The sequence below is a fragment of the Oncorhynchus keta genome, chromosome 1 (genome assembly GCF_023373465.1).
Source record: "Oncorhynchus keta strain PuntledgeMale-10-30-2019 chromosome 1, Oket_V2, whole genome shotgun sequence".
Lineage (NCBI taxonomy): Eukaryota > Metazoa > Chordata > Actinopteri > Salmoniformes > Salmonidae > Oncorhynchus > Oncorhynchus keta.
Window position 1 is genome coordinate 5,259,397 of NC_068421.1, and position 21,449 is coordinate 5,280,845.

Genomic DNA, 21,449 nt, shown 5'->3' on the forward strand with positions numbered 1-21,449 from the left:
CGTCCCCCTTTCTCTAAATCACTCCCTCCCTCACCCGTTCTCTAAATCACTCCCTCCCTCACCCGTTCTCTAAATCACTCCCTCTCCCTCTCTCGCCCGTTCTAAATCACTCCGTCCCTCACCCTTTCTCTAAATCACTCCCTCCCTCACCCGTTCTCTAAATCACTCCCTCCCTCACCCGTTCTCTAAATCACTCCCTCCCTCACCCGTTCTCTAAATCACTCCCTCTCCCTCCCTCACCAGTTCTCTAAATCACTCCCTCTCCCTCACCGTTCTCTAAATCACTCCCTCTCCCTCCCTCACCAGTTCTCTAAATCACTCCCTCTCCCTCACTTGTTCTCTAAATCACTCCCTCTCCCTCCCTCTTTCCCTAAATCACTCCCTTCACTCACCCGTTCTCTAAATCACTCCCTCCCTCACCCGTTCTCTAAATCACTCCCTCTCCCTCCCTCAACCTTTCTCTAAATCACTCCCTCTCCCTCCCTCAACCTTTCTCTAAATCACTCCCTCCCTCACCCGTTCCCTAAATCACTCCCTCCCTCACCCGTTCTCGAAATCACTCCCTCAATCACCAGTTCTCTAAATCACTCCCTCCCCCTCCCTTTCTCTAAATTACTCCCTCCCTCACCCTTTCTCTAAATCACTCCCTCCCTCACCCTTTCTCTAAATCACTCCATCCCTCACCCTTTCTCTAAATCATTCCCTCCTCACCTTTTCTCTAAATCACTCCCTCCCTCACCCGTCCCTCCCTCTCCCTCCCTCACCCGTTCTCTAAATCACTCCCTCCCTCACCCTTTCTCTAAAACACTCCCTCCCTCAACCTCTCTCTAAATCACACCCTCTCCCTCCCTTACCCGTTCCCTAAATCACTCCCTCCCTCACCCGTTCTCTAAATCACTCCCTCCCTCACCCGTTCTCTAAATCACTCCGTCCCCCTTTCTCTAAATCACTCCCTCCCTCACCCGTTCTCTAAATCACTCCCTCCCTCACCCGTTCTCTAAATCACTCCCTCTCTCGCCCGTTCTAAATCACTCCGTCCCTCACCCTTTCTCTAAATCACTCCCTCCCTCACCCGTTCTCTAAATCACTCCCTCCCTCACCCGTTCTCTAAATCACTCCCTCCCTCACCCGTTCTCTAAATCACTCCCTCTCCCTCCCTCACCAGTTCTCTAAATCACTCCCTCTCCCTCACCGTTCTCTAAATCACTCCCTCTCCCTCCCTCACCAGTTCTCTAAATCACTCCCTCTCCCTCACTTGTTCTCTAAATCACTCCCTCTCCCTCCCTCTTTCCCTAAATCACTCCCTTCACTCACCCGTTCTCTAAATCACTCCCCCCCTTTCTCTAAATCACTCCCTCCTCACCCGTTCTCTAAATCACTCCGTCCCTCACCCTTTCTCTAAATCACTCCCTCCCTCACCCGTTCTCTAAATCACTCCCTCCCTCACCCGTTCTCTAAATCACTCCCTCCCTCACCCGTTCTCTAAATCACTCCCTCTCCCTCCCTCACCAGTTCTCTAAATCACTCCCTCTCCCTCACCAGTTCTCTAAATCACTCCCTCTCCCTCACCGTTCTCTAAATCACTCCCTCTCCCTCCCTCACCAGTTCTCTAAATCACTCCCTCTCCCTCACTTGTTCTCTAAATCACTCCCTCTCCCTCCCTCTTTCCCTAAATCACTCCCTTCACTCACCCGTTCTCTAAATCACTCCCTCCCTCACCCGTTCTCTAAATCACTCCCTCTCCCTCCCTCAACCTTTCTCTAAATCACTCCCTCTCCCTCCCTCAACCTTTCTCTAAATCACTCCCTCCCTCACCCGTTCTCTAAATCACTCCCTCTCCCTCTCTCACCCTTTCCCTAAATCACTCCCTCCCTCACCCGTTCCCTAAATCACACTCCCTCCCTCACCTTTCTCCAAATCACTCCCTCAATCACCAGTTCTCTAAATCACTCCCTCCCCTCCCTTTCTCTAAATTACTCCCTCCCTCACCCTTTCTCTAAATCACTCCCTCCATCACCAGTTCTCTAAATCACTCCCCCTCCCTTTCTCTAAATTACTCCCTCCCTCACCCGTTCTCTAAATCACTCCCTCCATCACCAGTTCTCTAAATCACTCCCTCCCCTCCCTTTCTCTAAATCACTCCCTCCCCCTCCCTTTCTCTAAATTACTCCCTCCCTCACCCTTTCTCTAAATCACTCCCTCCCTCACCCTTTCTCTAAATCACTCCCTCCCTCACCCTTTCTCTAAATCACTCCCTCCCTCACCCTTTCTCTAAATCACTCCCTCCCTCACCCTTTCTCTAAATCATTCCCTCTCTCACCTTTTCTCTAAATCACTCCCTCCCTCACCCGTTCTATAAAACACTCCCTCTCCCTCCCTCTTTCCCTAAATCACTCCCTTCCCTCACCCGTTCTCTAAATCACTCCGTCCCCCTTTCTCTAAATCACTCCCTCCCTCACCCGTTCTCTAAATCACTCCCTCCCTTTACCTTACTCTAAATCACTCCCTCTTCCTCCCTTTCTCTAAATCACTCCCTCCCTCACCCTTTCTCTAAAACACTCCCTCCCTCAACCTCTCTCTAAATCACACCCTCTCCCTCCCTTACCCATTCCCTAAATCACTCCCTCTCCCTCTCTCACCCTTTCCCTAAATCACTCCCTCCCTCACCCGTTCCCTAAATCACTCCCTCCCTCACCCATTCTCCAAATCACTCCCTCAATCACCAGTTCTCTAAATCACTCCCTCTCCCTCCCTCACCCTTTCCCTAAATCACTCCCTCCCTCACCCGTTCCCTTCCCTCAACCTTTCTCTAAATCACTCCCTCTCCCTCCCTCAACCTTTCTCTAAATCACTCCCTCCCTCACCCGTTCTCTAAATCACTCCCTCTCCCTCTCTCACCCTTTCCCTAAATCAAACTCTAAATCACTCCCTCTTCCTCCCTTTCTCTAAATCACTCCCTCCCTCACCCTTTCTCTAAAACACTCCCTCCCTCAACCTCTCTCTAAATCACACCCTCTCCCTCCCTTACCCGTTCCCTAAATCACTCCCTCCCTCACCCGTTCCCTAAATCACTCCCTCCCTCACCCGTTCCCTAAATCACTCCCTCCCTTACCAGTTCTCCAAATCCTCCCTCCATCACCAGATCTCTAAATCACTCCCTCCCCCTCCCTTTCTCTAAATTACCCCTCCCTCACTTGTTCTCTAAATCACTCCCTCTCCCTCCCTCTTTCCCTAAATCACTCCCTTCACTCACCCGTTCTCTAAATCACTCCCTCCCTCACCCGTTCTCTAAATCACTCCCTCTCCCTCCCTCAACCTTTCTCTAAATCACTCCCTCTCCCTCCCTCAACCTTTCTCTAAATCACTCCCTCCCTCACCCGTTCTCTAAATCACTCCCTCTCCCTCTCTCACCCTTTCCCTAAATCACTCCCTCCCTCACCCGTTCCCTAAATCACTCCCTCCCTCACCCGTTCTCGAAATCACTCCCTCAATCACCAGTTCTCTAAATCACTCCCTCCCCCTCCCTTTCTCTAAATTACTCCCTCCCTCACCCTTTCTCTAAATCACTCCCTCCCTCACCCTTTCTCTAAATCACTCCCTCCCTCACCCTTTCTCTAAATCATTCCCTCTCTCACCTTTTCTCTAAATCACTCCCTCCCTCACCCGTTCTATAAAACACTCCCTCTCCCTCCCTCTTTCCCTAAATCACTCCCTTCCCTCACCCGTTCTCTAAATCACTCCGTCCCCCTTTCTCTAAATCACTCCCTCCCTCACCCGTTCTCTAAATCACTCCCTCTCCCTCTCTCACCCTTTCCCTAAATCACTCCCTCCCTTTACCTTACTCTAAATCACTCCCTCCCTTACCCTTTCTCTAAAACACTCCCTCCCTCAACCTCTCTCTAAATCACACCCTCTCCCTCCCTTACCCGTTCCCTAAATCACTCCCTCCCTCACCCTTTCTCTAAATCACTCCCTCCCTCACCCTTTCTCTAAATCACTCCCTCCCCCACCCTTTCTCTAAATCACTCCCTCCCTCACCCGTTCTCTAAATCACTCCCTCCCTCACCCGTTCTCTAAATCACTCCCTCCCCCTCCCTTTCTCTAAATCACTCCCTCTTCCTCCCTTTCTCTAAATTACTCCCTCCCTCACCCGTTCTCTAAATCACTCCCTCCCTCACCAGTTCTCTAAAACACTCCCTCTCCCTCCCTCTTTCCCTAAATCACTCCCTTCCCTCACCCGTTCTCTAAATCACTCCGTCCCCCTTTCTCTAAATCACTCCCTCCCTCACCCGTTCCCTAAATCACTCCCTTCCCTCACCCGTTCTCTAAATCACTCCCTCTCCCTCTCTCACCCTTTCCCTAAATTACTCCCTCCCTCACCCGTTCTCTAAATCCCTCCCTCCATCACCAGTTCTCTAAATCACTCCCTCCCCCCCTTTCTCTAAATTACTCCCTCCCTCACCCTTTCTCTAAATCACTCCCTCCCTCAACCTCTCTCTAAATCACACCCTCTCCCTCCCTTACCCGTTCCCTAAATCACTCCCTCCCTCACCCCTTTCCCTAAATCACTCCCTCCCTCACCCTTTCCCTAAATTACTCCCTCCCTCACCCGTTCTCTAAATCACTCCCTCCCTCACCCGTTCTCTAAATCACTCCCTCTCCCTCCCTCACCCGTTCTCTAAATCACTCCCTCCATCACCAGTTCTCTAAATCACTCCCTCCCCCTCCCTTTCTCTAAATCACTCCCTCTCCCTCCCTCAACCTTTCTCTAAATCACTCCCTCTCCCTCTCTCACCCTTTCCCTAAATCACTCCCTCTCCCTCCCTCAACCTTTCTCTAAATCACTCCCTCTCCCTCTCTCACCCTTTCCCTAAATCACTCCCTCTCCCTCCCTCACCCTTTCTCTAAATTACTCCCTCCCTCAACCTCTCTCTAAATCACTCTCTCCCTCAACCTCTCTCTAAATCACTCCCTCCCCTTCTCTAAATCACTCCCTCCCTCATCCATTCTCAAAATCACGCCTTCCCTTAACCTTTCTCTAAATCCCTCCCTCCTTCAACCTCTCTCTAAATCACTCTCTCACTCAACCTCTCTCTAAATCACTCCCTCCCCTTCTCTAAATCACTCCCTCCCTCATCCATTCTCAAAATCACGCCTTCCCTTAACCTTTCTCTAAATCCCTCCCTCCTTCAACCTCTCTAAATTACTCCCTCCCTCCCTCCCTCTTTCTCTAAATCACTCCCTCCCTCATCCATTCTCAAAATCACGCCTTCCCTTAACCTTTCTCTAAATCCCTCCCTCCCTCTTTCTCTAAATCACTCCCTCCCTATTTATTTCCTTCTCTGACACTCTACCTGCCATGTGCCCTTCAAACTACTGTTATGCCTGAACATCCTTACTGCCTTGTCTCCAGACCAGGGTCGAGACGGCTCAGGGGAGGCTTTCACTTGCTATCTCCGGGGCCAGAGCAATTTAAGAATGCTTTGGGGTAATTCCCACATTTGGGGATCTTATCCTCTGTTCTATTTCAAGAATGTTACTTTCTGTTTTCCAAAATACCTGGCTTTCTTCCCATACAAAATAACACAGTTCCCAAAACATAAATGGCCCACGTCTGCAACGTGGTAGAGTTGAACCCATTAGCAGAGAATGAACCAGACCAGGAATCAGCGACTTGGGAAAAACGTGAATACTTTACTTGAATAATGGAGAACGTGACGATACAGAAAACTTAAAAACAACAAACACTCGCACTCGAAACTCACACTGGGGAAAACATACAGGAAACTGAATTCAAGAACTAACAAAGGGGAAACAGAAAACACACCTCTCTTAAAGGGGAATTAATCATGAAATAATGAAGGCACACCTGAGTTCAATAAAAGTATCTAGGGCGGTCTCTGCCGCCCTCTGGTGCCAAGAGGAACCATGACAACGTCTCAATGCCTACAATATAAAACTGTCACAATTTGTTTTCTTCTTTTAATTTTCAAAGCTCAACAACAATAAAAAAAAAATAAAAAAAATGACGTCCCAGAACACTTTGTATGTTCCAGTTCAGTTCAAAATCAAAAGAGTCACCGAATCACCTCGTCTTTTAGGTGGTCTTTAGTTCCTCTGAGGCCTCCACGTGGGTGTTTGACCCAAGACAGGGTGAATAACAGTCCATGTTTGGACTTGTTGCATTCTGCTACATTCACTAGACTGAACTCCAAACTGTGCCGCAGACCCACTCACAAAATAAGTGGTATCAGAAGGAGAGCTCGGCGTCCTTCTCACTACCATCGTCACCCGTTTTGTTCGTCCATGAACAGGTTGGGGTAGATGCAGATCAGAGTCGTAGAGGCCTGCATCCAGATCAGGAGACAAGACCTCTGCAGGTTGCCACGCTTCGGCAAGTGTAAACATCCAGCTGCTGTCCAGAGTCGTACGGGAGTCGTGCGGGAGTCATGCGGGATTCGTACGGGAGTCGTGCGGGAGTCGTACAGGAGTCGTATGGGAGTCGTGCGGGAGTCGTACGGGAGTCGTACGGGAGTCGTGCGGGAGTCGTGCGGGAGTCGTGCGGGAGTCGTGCGGGAGTCGTGCGGGAGTCGTACGGGAGTCGTACGGGAGTCGTGCGGGAGTCGTGCGGCTGGAGTTTGTCGTGATGAACAACCTTCACCTTTGTTCTCAGACTTTTTGGGGGAATCCGGAAAACCAAATCGTCCAGCCGGGTCATTATGAATTATGGATCCTCATAGGATGGTAGGAACTTCCTAACTTTGCACCCACACCGGCTTTGTTCCTTTATTTAAGTACTATACTTGTGTCACCAACGTTGTCGCATGTCCTCACAACATTTTTGTCATACTGCTTTTTTGGCACGCTCCATAGACTGACCCAGCGCTTCCCTTGCAATCTGGTGAGCAAGTTCCAAACTGTCTCGTAGCTGCGCAACATACTGTGGAGGGGATCTTGGCGTGCTCATGATCGGGTGGCAAGCCAGCCGCTCGGTCGATGGGCTCTGTTACTTCTCTTCCAAGGAGCATCGTGTTCGGAATGAACCAAGTTGAGCTGTGCATTGTTGCTCTATAGACCATCACGGAGAATGGAATCATGAGGTCCCGGTCCCAATGACAACGTTCTGTGGTGGTGGCTAAGATCTTTAGTAGTGTGGAATGAAATCTTTCCACTTGGCCGTCAGACTGCAGTCTGAAAGGGGTTTGTGCAAGTCTTTTCGATTCCGAACAGTTCACACATTCTTTGGAAGACTTCAGACTCGAAGTTGGAGCCTTGATCGCTGTGGAGTGTATGTGGTGCACCATAGCGACACACCCATTCAGCTGTCAGAACTTCAGCCACTGTCACGGCTTGATCGTTTGGCAGAGGGAGGGTAGGCTTCCACCGACTTTGAGAAATAGTCTTGAACCACCAATATAGTAGCGACTGTAGTGTTCTGACTCGTTCATGGGGCCCATGAGATTAATGCCGATCCTCTCCATGGGTACTCCCATGCGGACATCGCACGTAGGTGTTTGGGGCTTCCTCGAACGTCTGGCTTTAGCGGCATAGCTGGCACATGTACAACACCATAGTGTGACATCACATTCAGTACCAGTAGTATCTTGTCTGTAGCCGGGTAAATGTGCGTTCCACACCAAATTGACCGCCTACTCTGCCGTCATGCATCTGCTTCGTGATGTCCATCCGGATCACACGAAGTAGGAGTATCTGTGGGTAAAACACTGCGCCTTCGGTACCATAGAAGCTCCGTAGGTGAATGCCGTCCTTGACATACAGTCTACTTCACTGGTTCTAATAGGCCTTAGTCGCTGACCCTAAAGGCAACACATCGCCCACAATGGTTGTTTCTATCCTTCCTCGAGCCATCTCTTGACGGGGCCCATCTGAGCTTGGCGTAATTCCTCAGAAGTACATCCATGGAACAGAACAGTATCACTTGCATCGGTGAGGCAAATCTTTTCCACATCCAACGTGTCATCTCCACTTATCCAGATGACCCGACTCCATCCCAAAGACACCTCTAGAAACTCCAGGAAGCGCAGGCTGTAGGCTGGGGTCTGCTCCTACCCCCACTGAGCGGAGCTCCATAGAAGTAGCTTCCACAGCGTAATAAGCTGTGGCACTTCCTGGTGCCTGAAACGGTCATTGTTCTGGGTAGGGTCCTGTATAGTGCAGGGGCAAGTCAAGCAGTACGGCCTCCTGGACACGATGTCAGCATTTTCGTGGTGTCCTCCTAGATGATGTATGACCTTAAAGTTATACTCCTACAAGCTTCTCGCCAGTTGACCTTCTGGTTCCTTCATTCTTATGAGCCACCGAAGACTGCTGTGGTCAGTGTATGAAGGGTCTTCCGAACAGATATTGATGGAAGTGTGTAGTGAACTCCACTGCCGCCAGTAGTTCCCTCTGTGTGGTACAATAGTTTTGCTCGATGGAGGGCAGCCGTCGGCTCCAATACACTAGTACGCGTTCCTCACCGTCCTGCATTTGGGACAAGGCGGCTCCAATGCCGAAAGTACTGGCGTCTGGACTTTCTTGGACTTTCAGAATTTTCTGGGGACCTGTGGCGATGCTGTGTTCGGACACGATGTGTCCAAGGCAGGTTACATGTCGGCGGAAGAGACAGCTCTTGGAGGGTTGGCTTGGAGTAGCCGACTGAACACTTGTGCCAGGCGTTGAAGCATCTCCGTGACATCCCTTCCCAGGACGATGATGTCATCTAGATATAATAGCCAAGAGAAGAGAAGAGACTAGTTGGAGGAAATAACAGTAAGCTGAACAACGTCTGCTTCCTGGAAGAATTCGGTGATAGCGCCCTTATTTACTTTCACTGAGTCTGTTCCTGGGTTGTAGAACTTGGTTATTGGGCTGTGCGTCAACCACAACCCGTGCCAACAGTAGATGATGCTTCTCAAGGAATCCTTTAGTTGGGCTCAGCACCTTGTCGCCTCTGACAGGTTCACGGAAGTGTACGTTCCCCGACACGATGTACTCACACCGTGATTTGAGAACGGCCGTGCAAGCTATTCTTACGACATGCATCTTCGGTCTGAAGTAGGGAACCTGTTCCCCAAACAGCACAATCCTCTGGCTGCGCTACGACATGCATCTTCGGTCTGAAGTAGGGAACCTGTTCCCCAAACAACACAATCCTCTGGCTGCGCTACGACATGCATCTTCGGTCTGAAGTAGGGAACTTGTTCCCCAAACAGCACAATCCTCTGGCTGCGCTACGACATGCATCTTCGGTCTGAAGTAGGGAACCTGTTCCCCAAACAACACAATCCTCTGGCTGCGCTACGACATGCATCTTCGGTCTGAAGTAGGGAGCCTGTTCCCCAAACAGCACAATCCTCTGGCTGCGCTACGACATGCATCTTCGGTCTGAAGTAGGGAACCTGTTCCCCAAACAGCACAATCCTCTGGCTGCGCTACGACATGGATCTTCGGTCTGAAGTAGGGAGGGAACCTGTTCCCCAAACAGCACAATCCTCTGGCTGCGCTACGACATGGATCTTCGGTCTGAAGTAGGGAACCTGTTCCCCAAACAGCACAATCCTCTGGCTGCGCTACGACATGCATCTTCGGTCTGAAGTAGGGAACCTGTTCCCCAAACAGCACAATCCTCTGGCTGCGCTACGACATGCATCTTCGGTCTGAAGTAGGGAACCTGTTCCCCAAACAGCACAATCCTCTGGCTGCGCTACGACATGCATCATCGGCCTGAAGTAGGGAACCTGTTCCCCAAACAGCACAATCCTCTGGCTGCTGAAATCAAGGCATGCTCGTGACTGCTCCAGGAATGGATGACCCGAGGACGTCGCCACGTCTGCAGCAATGAAGTTAACACTCACTGTGCGGGTACCAACCTGAATGGGCAGGTGAACTTCTCCAAGACGACGTTGACATTTACAGGACCAACGCCCTGCAGAGACGGTCGATAGCTGGAATGGATGTTTAAACATCTGGGTGAATAGTGTCGTAACGGCGCCAAGGCAGCACATTTCTCCGTGCCACGCAAAAGAGCACATACCTCCATGTCGTACATTAGTAGGTGGATACACATTATGGGACCTCTGCCCTTGACACTGAGAACAGCAGGTATGTTTTGGCTTTTGGTGGAATTTGGCGATTCGGGGACTGCCCGTGGCTTAGCTGGCTTCCTTGATGATGGACAGCTCAGTTTCATGTGTGCAATGCCTTGGCAGTTGTGGTATCTGATTTTGTTCCAATTTGTATTTTTGCTCTCGCCAGTCTTTGGTTTGTGTGGCTTGAAGCTGGACGTTTGGAAGTTTCTGACTCTGCTCTACAGGTGGTGTCGTCCAACTCTCGCCTTCATCTTCGCTGTGGTCGATTCATTCCCGTGAGGTAGCTGCTCTGGCTCTGCGCTTTGTCGTCTGCACACCAGACTGCATTAGTTGAGTAACACTGTTAGCTGCTCACTTGGTGGTTTCGTACCTCGTAGGATTGTGCCAATGTGCGCGAACGCTTCTCCGGTAACTTCTGCAAAATGCCGGCGTCTCCCATGGCATTAGTGAAGACCACGCTGATGAAGTCCTGTTCTCCCTCAAAGCAATCTGCATACACAATGGACACTTTCTCCTAAATGTCATCTCATGCAGTGATTCACCTGGTTTGCACACTCTCGGCCTCAACTCAATGACAGCTGCTTCCCCCGATACTGGCCCGTATGCCGAGTCCACCTCCCCCCCACTATGCGTGAGTAGTCCAAAACGGGAAGACCTAGGTTTCTTGTGGAACACAGCCCCTGCAGCGCCCACTAAACAGAAACTCAGCTGGACTGACATTGACTCTAGCACAGCTCTCAAAGCGATGTAAGAGCTCTTTCCATGAGCCCGAACCATCAAACTGACCTGGTCGTAGTGTGGGGATCCTCTCCTTCTGAGTAGCGTATTCGTCCTCACTGTCAGATGAGATATCATAATGGACACGCCGGGGCTGCCTGCCATGTGAACTTGATCTTGGTCGCCTGGGGCGAGACTGTTAGTCTTCATATCATTCATTACATTTCATTACCTTCGTTGGGCAGAGCGTTGGATACATCCATGGCTGTCCTGCGACTGTAAGCGGGGGTTTTCCACAGGAGGCATGGCTGGAGTGGAGAGCAGAGCTGCTAGCATCCTGTGTGGGTAATGGGAGTAAACAGCATCTACAGGGGTACTCGCTGCATAGAGACTATGGTCGGCAGAGTTGAAAGGGTTAGTGCATGGAGTATACAGCCTTTCATCAGTTGGTTGAAACACATTTCCAGAGATAGCATTTTCAGGTGAGCATCTAGCATACCAGCTGGCATATTTTTTGGTTGTGACTTAGCTGTGATTTGATTCCACTGTCAACCACATTTCCGTTTTTCCACAAAGAGACTTGAATGGATTTGTTTCTCTCCTTGGCCGTTGAGGAGACGTCTTTGACTCACTTTGAGTCAGCCATATTGGCTGCGGCTGGCTGCATATTAGCTACATCTGAACTTGGCATAGAAATGGATTAGAGTTACTGTTAGCATTTGCATCAAATTCGTTCATCCAGTTAGCAAATTAGATTTGTGATTGCATGTCTTCATTCACTGTAGTTAGCGACATGAATGGCTTTGAGTAGCACGTCGAATCCTCCGGCGAATTCTTTCTCGTAATAACAGATTTACAGTGTGTAGCCGCCATTCCCCAACTTTAGCTAGAACGTTAGCCACTACTCGGACAACGATGATTAACTTCGTTAGCCGTTAACTTGTGAAAGTACAATTTCTCTTTGATATTCCGGTAGAATGTGAATAACTCACCGATGCAGGCAGGATAAATCCCAGACGAAACCACAATGTTACCTTTCCCTGCCTCGCCTCCAGACCGTAGTTGGGAAGGCTCAGTTGCAGCCTTCGCTTGCTAGCTCCAAGGCCAGAGTAATTCCCACATTTTGGGGATCTTATCCGTTGCTAATGACGAGTTCGTCTGGAGTTCCACGGAAGTACTTGACATTTGTTAAACTTGTACACGCCCTTCTGAAGGTTTTTCTGAATTACAAAATAAAAGAATGGGCTAATGGAACAAAAAATAGAGTGTCACAGTTTGGCTACATCTCCTCACCCGTTCTCTAAATCCCTCCCTCCCTCACCCGTTCTCTAAATCCCTCCTTCCCTCACCCGTTCTCTAAATCATTCCTTCCCTCACCCGTTCTCTAAATCATTCCTTCCCTCCCTCACCCGTTCTCTAAATCACTCCCTCCCTCCCTCACCCGTTCTCTAAATCATTCCTTCCCTCACCCGTTCTCTAAATCACTCCCTCCCTCACCCGTTCTCTAAATCACTCCCTCCCTCACCCGTTCTCTAAATTATTCCTTCCCTCACCCGTTCTCTAAATCACTCCCTCCCTCACCCGTTCTCTAAATGATTCCTTCCCTCACCCGTTCTCTAAATTATTCCTTCCCTCACCCGTTCTCTAAATCACTCCTTCCCTCACCCGTTCTCTAAATCACTCCCTCTCCCTCTACCACCCATTCTCTAAATCAATCAATCCCTCTCCCTCTACCACCTATTCAGTAAATTAATCCCTCTCCCTCTATCACCCGTTCTCTAAATCACTCCCTCCCTCCCTCCCTCACCCGTCCTCTAAATCACTCCTTCCCTCACCCGTTCTCTAAATCACTCCTTCCCTCGCCTGTTCTCTAAATCACTCCCTCCCTCACCCGTTCTCTAAATCACTCCTTCCCTCACCCGTTCTCTAAATCACACCTTCCCTCACCCGTTCTCTAAATCATTCCTTCCCTCACCGTTCTCTAAATCACTCCCTCCCTCACCCGTTCTCTAAATCAATCCCTCTCCCTCCCTCAACCATTCTCTAAATCAATCCCTCTCCCTCTACCACCCGTTCTCTAAATCACTCCCTCCCTCACCCGTTCTCTAAATCACTCCTTCCCTCTCCCGTTCTCTAAATCAATCCCTCTCCCTTCCTCAACCATTCTCTAAATCAATCCCTCTCCCTCTACCACCCATTCTCTAAATCAATCAATCCCTCTCCCCCTACCACCTATTCAGTAAATTAATCCCTCTACCTCTATCGCCCGTTCTCTAAATCACTCCCTCCCTCCCTCACCCGTCCTCTAAATCACTCCTTCCCTCGCCTGTTCTCTAAATCACACCCTCTCCCTCTACCACCTGTTCTCTAAATCACTCCCTCTCCCTCTACCACCCGTTCTCTAAATCACTCCTTCCCTCTCCCGTTCTCTAAATCAATCCCTCTCCCTCCCTCAACCATTCTCTAAATCAATCCCTCTCCCTCTACCACCCGTTCTCTAAATTAATCCCTCTCTCTCTCTACCACCCGTTGTCTAAATCACTCCCTATTTATTCCCTTCTTTAACACTACCTGCCATGTGCCCTTCAAACCCTTCATTCCGCACCAGCCTGGTCTCAGAGCAAAACGTATTATATGTTACTAAAATGTAGGCTTAGGCATATACAGTCAGGTCCATAAATATTTGGACATTGACCAAGTTATTATTAGTTTAGCTGTATACCACAACATATTGGAGTTAAAATAATGAAATTAAGTAATGAAATTAAATAATGAATATATAATAATGACTTTCAGCTTCAATTTGAGGGTATTTACATTCAAATCGGGTGAACGGTGTAGGAATTACAGCACTTTTTATATGTGCCCCCCCCTTTACCAAAAGTAATTGGACTGCTCAGCTGTTCCATGGCCAGGTGTGTGTTATTGCCTCATTAGTTCATTTACAAGTAAGCAGATAAAAGGTCTAGAGTTGATTTCAAGTGTGGCATTTGCATTTGGAATCTGTTGCTGTTAACCCTCAATATGAAGTCCAAAGTGCTGCCACTGCCAGTGAAGCAAGCCATCATTCGGCTGAACAATCTAAACAAACACATCCAAGAGATAACAGAAACATTCGTTGTGGCCAAATCAACTATTTGGTACATTCTTCTGGTGAGCTCAGGAACACCAAAAGGCCCGGAAGACCACGGAAAACAACTGTGGTGGGTGACAGAATAATTATTTCCTTGGTGAAGACAAACCCCCTTCACAACAGTCGGACAGATCAATAACACCCTCCAGGAGGCAGCTGTATCTGTGTCAAAGTCAACAATCAAGAGAAGACTTCACCACAGTAAATACAGAGGGTTTACCACAATACTGTAAACCATTGGTTTAAAAAAAACAAACAGGAAGACCAGATTATAGTTTGCCAAACAACATCTAAAAAAGCCTGTATCGTTCTGGAACAACATCCTATAAACAGATGAGACAAAGATCAACCTGTACCAGAATGATGGGAAGAGAAGAGTATGGAGAAGGGAAGGAGCTGCTCATGATTCAAAGCATACCACCTCATCTGTGAAGCATGGAGGAGGTAGTGTTACGGAGAAGGGGAGGTACTGCTCATCATCAGAGCATACCACCTCATCTGTGAAGCATGGAGGAGGTGGTGTTACGGAGAAGGGAAGTAGCTGCTCATGGTTCAAAGCATACCACCTCATCTGTGAAGCATGGAGGAGGCAGTGTTACGGAGAAGGGGAGGTACTGCTCATCATCAGAGCATACCACCTCATCTGTGAAGCATGGAGGAGGTGGTGTTAGGGAGAAGGGAAGGAGATCCTCATGGTTCAAAGCATACCACCTCATCTGTGAAGCATGGAGGAGGTAGTGTTACGGAGAAGGGAAGGAGCTGCTCATGGTTCGAAGCATACCACCTCATCTGTGAAGCATGGTGGAGGTGGTGTTATGACGTGGGCATGTATGGCTGCCAGTGGAACTGGTTCCCTTGTATCTATTGAGGATGTGACTGCTGACAAAAGCAGCAGGATGAATTCTGAAGTGTTTAGGGCTACAGAGCCTTGCAAAAGTATTCATCCCCCTTGGTGTTTTTCCTATTTTGTTGCATTACAACCTGTAATTTAAATGGATTTTTATTTGGATTTCATGTAATGGACTTACAGAAAATAGTACAAATTGGTGAAGTGAAATTAACAAAAATGACTTGTTTTCAAAAATATATATATATATTTTTAAAAAATGGAACACTGGTGCGTGCATATGTATTTACCCCCTTTGCTATGAAGCCCCTAAATAAGATCTGGTGCAAACCAATTACCTTCAAAAGTCACATAATTAGTTAAATAAAGTCCACCTGTGTGCAATCTAAGTGTCACATGATCCGTCACACGATCTCTATATATATACACCTGTTCTGAAAGGCCCCAGAGTCTGCAACACCACTAAGCAAGAAGCACCACCAAGCAAGTGGCAGCATGAAGACCAAGGAGCTCTCCAAACAGGTCAATAACAAAGTTGTGGAGAAGTACGGATCAGGGTTAGGTTATAAAAAAAATATCTGAAACTTTGAACATCCCACGGAGCACCATTACATGTATTGTTAAAAATGGAAAGAATATGGCACCACAACAAACCTGCCAAGAGAGGGCCGCCCACCAAAACTCACAGACCAGGCAAGGAGGGCATTAATCAGAGAGTGAACAAAGAGACCAAAGATAACCCTGAAGGAGCTGCAAAGCTCCACAGTGGAGATTGGAGTATCTGTCCATAGGACCACTTTAAGCCGTGCACTCATTAGAACTCGGTTTTATGGAAGAGTGGTGAGAAAAAAAGCCATTGCTTAAAGAAAAAAATATGCAAACACGTTTGGTGTTCGCCGAAAGGCATGTGGGAGACTCCCCAAACATACGGAAGAAGGTACTCTGGTCAGATGAGAATAAATGTGTCATTTTTGGCCATCAAGGAAAACGCTATGTCTGGCACAAACCCAACACCTCGCATCACCCCGAGAACTCCATCCCCAGTGAAGCATAGTGATGGCAGCATCATGCTGTGGGGATGTTTTTCCATCGGCAGGGACTGGGAAACTGGTCAGAATTGAAGGAATGATGGATGGTGCTAAATATAGGGAAATTCTTCAGGGAAACCTTTTTCAGTCCACCAGAGATTTGAGACCACGATGGAGGTTCACCTTCCAGCAGGACAATGACCCTAAGCATACTGCTAAAGTAACACTCGAGTGGTTTAAGGGGAAACATTTAAATGTCTTGGTATGGCCTAGTCAAAGTCCAGACCTCCAATCCAATTGAGAATCTGTGGTATGACTTAAAGATTGCTGTTCACCAGAGAAACCCATCCAACTTGAAGCAGCTGGAGCAGTTTTTCCTTGAAGCAAGGCAAAAAATCCCAGTGGCTCGATGTGCCAAGCTCATAGAGACATACCCCAAGAGACTTGCAGCTGTAATTGCTGCAAAAGGTGTCTCTACAAAGTATTGACTTAGGGGGGGTGAATAGGTATGCACACTCAAGTTTTCCGTTTTTTTTGTCTTATTCCTTGTTTGTTTCACAATAAAAAATATTTAGCATCTTCAAAGTGGTAGGCATGTTGTGTAAATCAAATGATACAAACCACAAAAAAAATATATTTTAATTCCAGGTTGTAAGGCAACAAAATAGGAAAAATTACAAGGGGGGTGAACACTCTCGCAAGCCACTGTATATTATCTGCTCAGATTCAGCCATATGCTTCAAAACTCATTGGACGACACCTCACAGTGCAGATGGCCAATGACCCGAAGCATACTGCGAAAGCAACCCAATACTTTCTTAAAGGCAAAGACATTTACATTTACATTTAAGTCATTTAGCAGACGCCCTTATCCAGAGCGACTTACAAATTGGTGCATTCACCTTATGACATCCAGTGGAACAGCCACTTTACAATAGTGCATCTAAATCTTTTAAGGGGGGGGGGGGTGGAATGTTCTGCAATGCCAAGTCAATCACCTGACCTGAATCCAATTGAGCTTGCATTTCACTTGCTAGAGGCAAATACACCCCCAAAAACAAGCAGGAACTGACACAGCTGCAGTAAACGCCTGGCAGGGCATCACCAGGGAACAAACCCAGCATCTGGTGATGTCTATGACTTCAGGCAGTCAATGACTGCAAAGGATTTTGACTGATTTTAAAACTCACAATTTAATGCATGATTATGTTAGTTTGTTCAATTTTTTGTTTGTTCAAAAACCCTAAAATTGGGGTGCTATGTATACAAATGATTGTAATTCCAACACGTTCATACAATAATTTTGACAAAACCCTTAAATTAAAAATGAAAGTCTACACTTAAAGCATATTTTGATTGTTTCCTTTCAAATCCATTGTGTTCGGGTACAGAGCCAAAATTATGCAAATTGTGTCACTGTACAAATACTTATGGATCTGACTGTACGTCTCATGTCTGAGCAGTTGCCACGGATGCTTTTTCCAATACCGTCAATACCATTGAAACTACATTATTTCTTTGAAGTTTAATTATTATTATTTTTAAAATATTTGTAGCTACTTTTTAGGTCAATACCTGCAATCAACTTGTGCGATACGAAGCTTAGTTTGCCTCTTTTACGACGTCGTTGTTTTGGGTCGCAGGCTGAGATAATGAAACATTATGTGACAGGTGAAATTAAGAACATATGATATTCTTTATCTCTGGAAAAAATAAATCTTTATTTATCTAGGCAAGTCAGTTAAGAACAAATGTTTATTTTCAATGACAGCCTAGGAACAGTGGGTTAACTGGCAGAACAGCAGATTTTTACCTTGTCAGGTTGGGGATTCGATCTTGCAACCTTTTGGTTAGTAGTTCAACGTTCTAACCACTAGGCTACCCTGCCGCCTCAATGATAATGCCGTTTAATCGGCTTCTTGATATTCCACACCTGTCAGGGGGATTAATTGTTTTTAGCAAAGGAGAAATGCTCACCAACAGAGATGTAAACAAAATTGTGCACAAAATTTGAGAAAAAAAAAGAAGCTTTTTGTGAATATGAAACATATCTGGGATTGTATATTTCAGCATTTTACATGTTCCGTCTATATTTTTGTTCAGTGTAGAACTAGAGCTGTGACTTAAATTAGCTATATTAAAAAAAAATAATAATAAAATAAAAGTGACCCTATTGTCAAGTAATTGGGAAAATGAATAACGTTTGGCTTGCTGGTATATGAGGTCATTGGAGGCCTGTAGTTCCATTTCATGAGGCAGCTCACGCTCCAAAAAAAGAATGCCCTCGAGCTTCCTATTTTGATTCAAAAGCTACAGAAGCTAACAAGCTAACTTTGTAGCCGATATTTTCCACACATTTTTCCAGACTATTTGTGTGTGTAACTCACTCCATACCAGTGGTGGGGAGAATCTGCAACGAGTGATTTATTAGAAAGTCGCTATGATATGTCTGAGGTCCATAGCAAGGTACTTTTCATATAAGCTAGTTATAACTAACGTTATTTTTTAGCGAGCGTCGGTTTTCGTTATAACGGTAACGTTAGCTAACCGTCAGTAACGTTAATGTTAGCCAAATGTAAATTCGCTGGGGTATTTGTAAACTACTAAAATGTTAGATTACTTAACTATTTTTTGTTGCTAAAAAATGTTCTCTCTACTTTTTAAAATGTACGATTATTAATTCATGGTAAAAAACAGGTTCCGGATATTTTAATTTCTTAAAAAGATGATAACGTTACTAACGTTAAAAGCCGAACCAGAATGACGTTGAATATGGCGATTATCCTTTAAACTCAGGAAACTCTTGACTGTCAATTTACCATTTTTTCAATCTTAATTATGTCAAAATACTTTCGATATTTACAAAAAAAAAATAATGGCGTTTCGCTGAACAACTATGATCTTTATTGCCGGTGTGTAACTTCACTTCCAAAAAAATGTCTAAATAGAAAGTTACATGCAACTTTTGTTTTGAAAGAATCTCTCTAATCAGGGGGTGAACTGGACATCTGTCATCTCGGATAAATGCCAGATGGGCTGGTCCATTTTTTATATATATTTTTTGCATAGTGGGCCCGTCTTATTTTGTTATTATTTTTGTTGCCAAAACTGGCTAATAATGGTGGCCTGAAGGGGGGGAAAATGGGCCTGTGTGGGCGCCTTAATGAGGGATTTTATTGGCGCATGTAGACTTAGTCAAAAACAATACATCCGTCTAGATTCTTAACAGACAAGGCATTTTTTTTGGTTGCATGTAACTTTTCATTTAGACTTTTTTTTTAAGTACATACCGGCTGTAACCAGTAATGATGATCACTGCTCAGCGAAACTCATTCTTTGGTAAGTACCAAATATTATTACTCTTGAAAAGCTGGTGAATGGCAAGTTGTATGGCTGCTTCATGGACTTATAGGAGAATGGCCATATTCAACATCTGTATACCCAGATTCTGGTTCACATTAGGCCTATGGCTCAACACGAACTGTTGTGAAACACTTATTTTAGAGCTCAAATTGAAGATTTGACACAACTAATTTATTTTATTTATTAATTTATACAGATGATCTCAATGAAATTGAGGCCTGTCCAATAACAGATAGGCATACAGTGCCTTCAGAAAGTATTCACACCCCCTTGAGTTTATCCACATTGTGTTACAGCCTGAATACATTTTTTTATTTTGTATTATTTCGTGTCACTGACCTACACACAATACCCCATAATGTCAAAGTGGAATTATGTTTTTACAAATGTTTACAAATTAATAAAAAAGTGGAAATCTGAAATATCTTGAGAGAATAAGTATTTAATCCCTTTGTTATGCCAAGCCTAAATACTTCCAGGAGTAAACATGTGCTTAACACGTCACATAGTAAGTTGCATGGACTCACTCTGTGTAGAATAATAGTGTTTAACATGGTTTTTGAATGACTACCTCATCACTGTACCCCACACCTACAGTTATCTGTAAGGTCCCTCAGTCGGGCAGTGAATTACAAGCACAGATTCAACGACAAAGACCTCGCAAAGGCATTGGTAGATGGGTAAAAAAAAAAGCAGACGCTGAATATCCCTTTGAGCATGGTAAAGTTATTAATTACACTTGGTGTATCAATACACCCAGTCACTACAAAGATACAGATGACCTTCCTAACTCAGTTGCCTGAGAGGAAGGAAACCGCACAGGGATTTCACCATGAGGCCAATGGTGATTTTAAACCAGTTAACAGAGTTAAATGGCTGTAATAGGAGAACTGAGGATGGATCAACAACATGGTAGTTACTCCACAATACTAACCTAAATGACAGAGTGAAAAGAACGAAGCCTGTACAGAATACACATATTCCAAAACATCCATCCTGTTTGCAATTAGGCACTAAAGTAATACTGCAACACATTTGGCTAAGAAATGAACTTTTTGCCCTGAATACAAAGCAGTGGGGTAAAAAGTACCCATCTATCATACTTTTATAGAAAATTACTCAAGTAAAAGTGAAAGTCATACGGGAAAATACTACTTGAGTAAAAGTTTAAATGTATTTGGTTTTAAATATACTTAAGATCAAAAGTAAATGTTATTGCTAAAATATACTTAAGTATCAAAAGTAAAAATATAAATAATTTAACATTCCTTATATTAAGCAAACCAGACAGCACAATTTTCTTGTTTTTTTAATTTACGGATAGCTAGGTGCACATTCCAACACTCAGACATCATTTACAAACGAAGCATTTGTGTTAATAAGTGAGTCCTCCAGATCAGAGGCATTAGGGATGACCAGGGATGTTCTCTTGATAAGTGTGTGAATTGGACCATTTTCCTGTCCTGCTAAACATTCGAAATGTAACAAGTACTTTTGGGTGTCAGGGAAAATGTATGGAATAAAAAGTACATGATTTTATTTTGGAATGTAGTGGAGTATAAGTGTCACAAGTATAAATAGTAAAGTACAGATACACCATAAAGTATTTTTACTTAAGTACTTTACACCACTGATACAAAGCATTATGTTTGGGGCAAATCCAACACAACACATCACTGAGTACCAGTCTTCATATTTTCAAGCATGGTGGTGGCTGCATCATGTTATGGGTATGCTTGTCATTGGCAAGTATAAATAAAATGAATAGTGCTAAGTACAGGCAATGTCCTAGAGCAAAACCTGGTTCAGTCTGCTTTCCAACAGACACTGGGAGATGAATTCACCTTTCAGCAGGACAATAAACTAAAACGCAAGGCCAATTACTTGCCAATATGAAATTGAATGTTCATGGTGGGCCTAGTTACAGTTTTGACTTAAATCATCTTGAACATCTATGTCAAGACTTGAAAATTGCTGTCTAGCAATGATCAACAACCAACTTGACAGAGCTTGAAGAATTTAAAAAAGAACAATGGGCAAATATTGTACAATCCAGGTTTGCAAAGCTCTTACAGACATACTCAGAAAGACTCACAGCTGTAATGTATTGACTCAAGGGGTTGAATACTTATCTAATCAAAATATATATTTTTGGTTTATTTTGCATTAATAAAAAAAAATGTTAAGAGTTTTTCTTCCACTTTCACATTATAGAGTATTTTGTGTTTAGATCGTTGAAACAAATGGCAATAAAATCCATTTTAATCCCA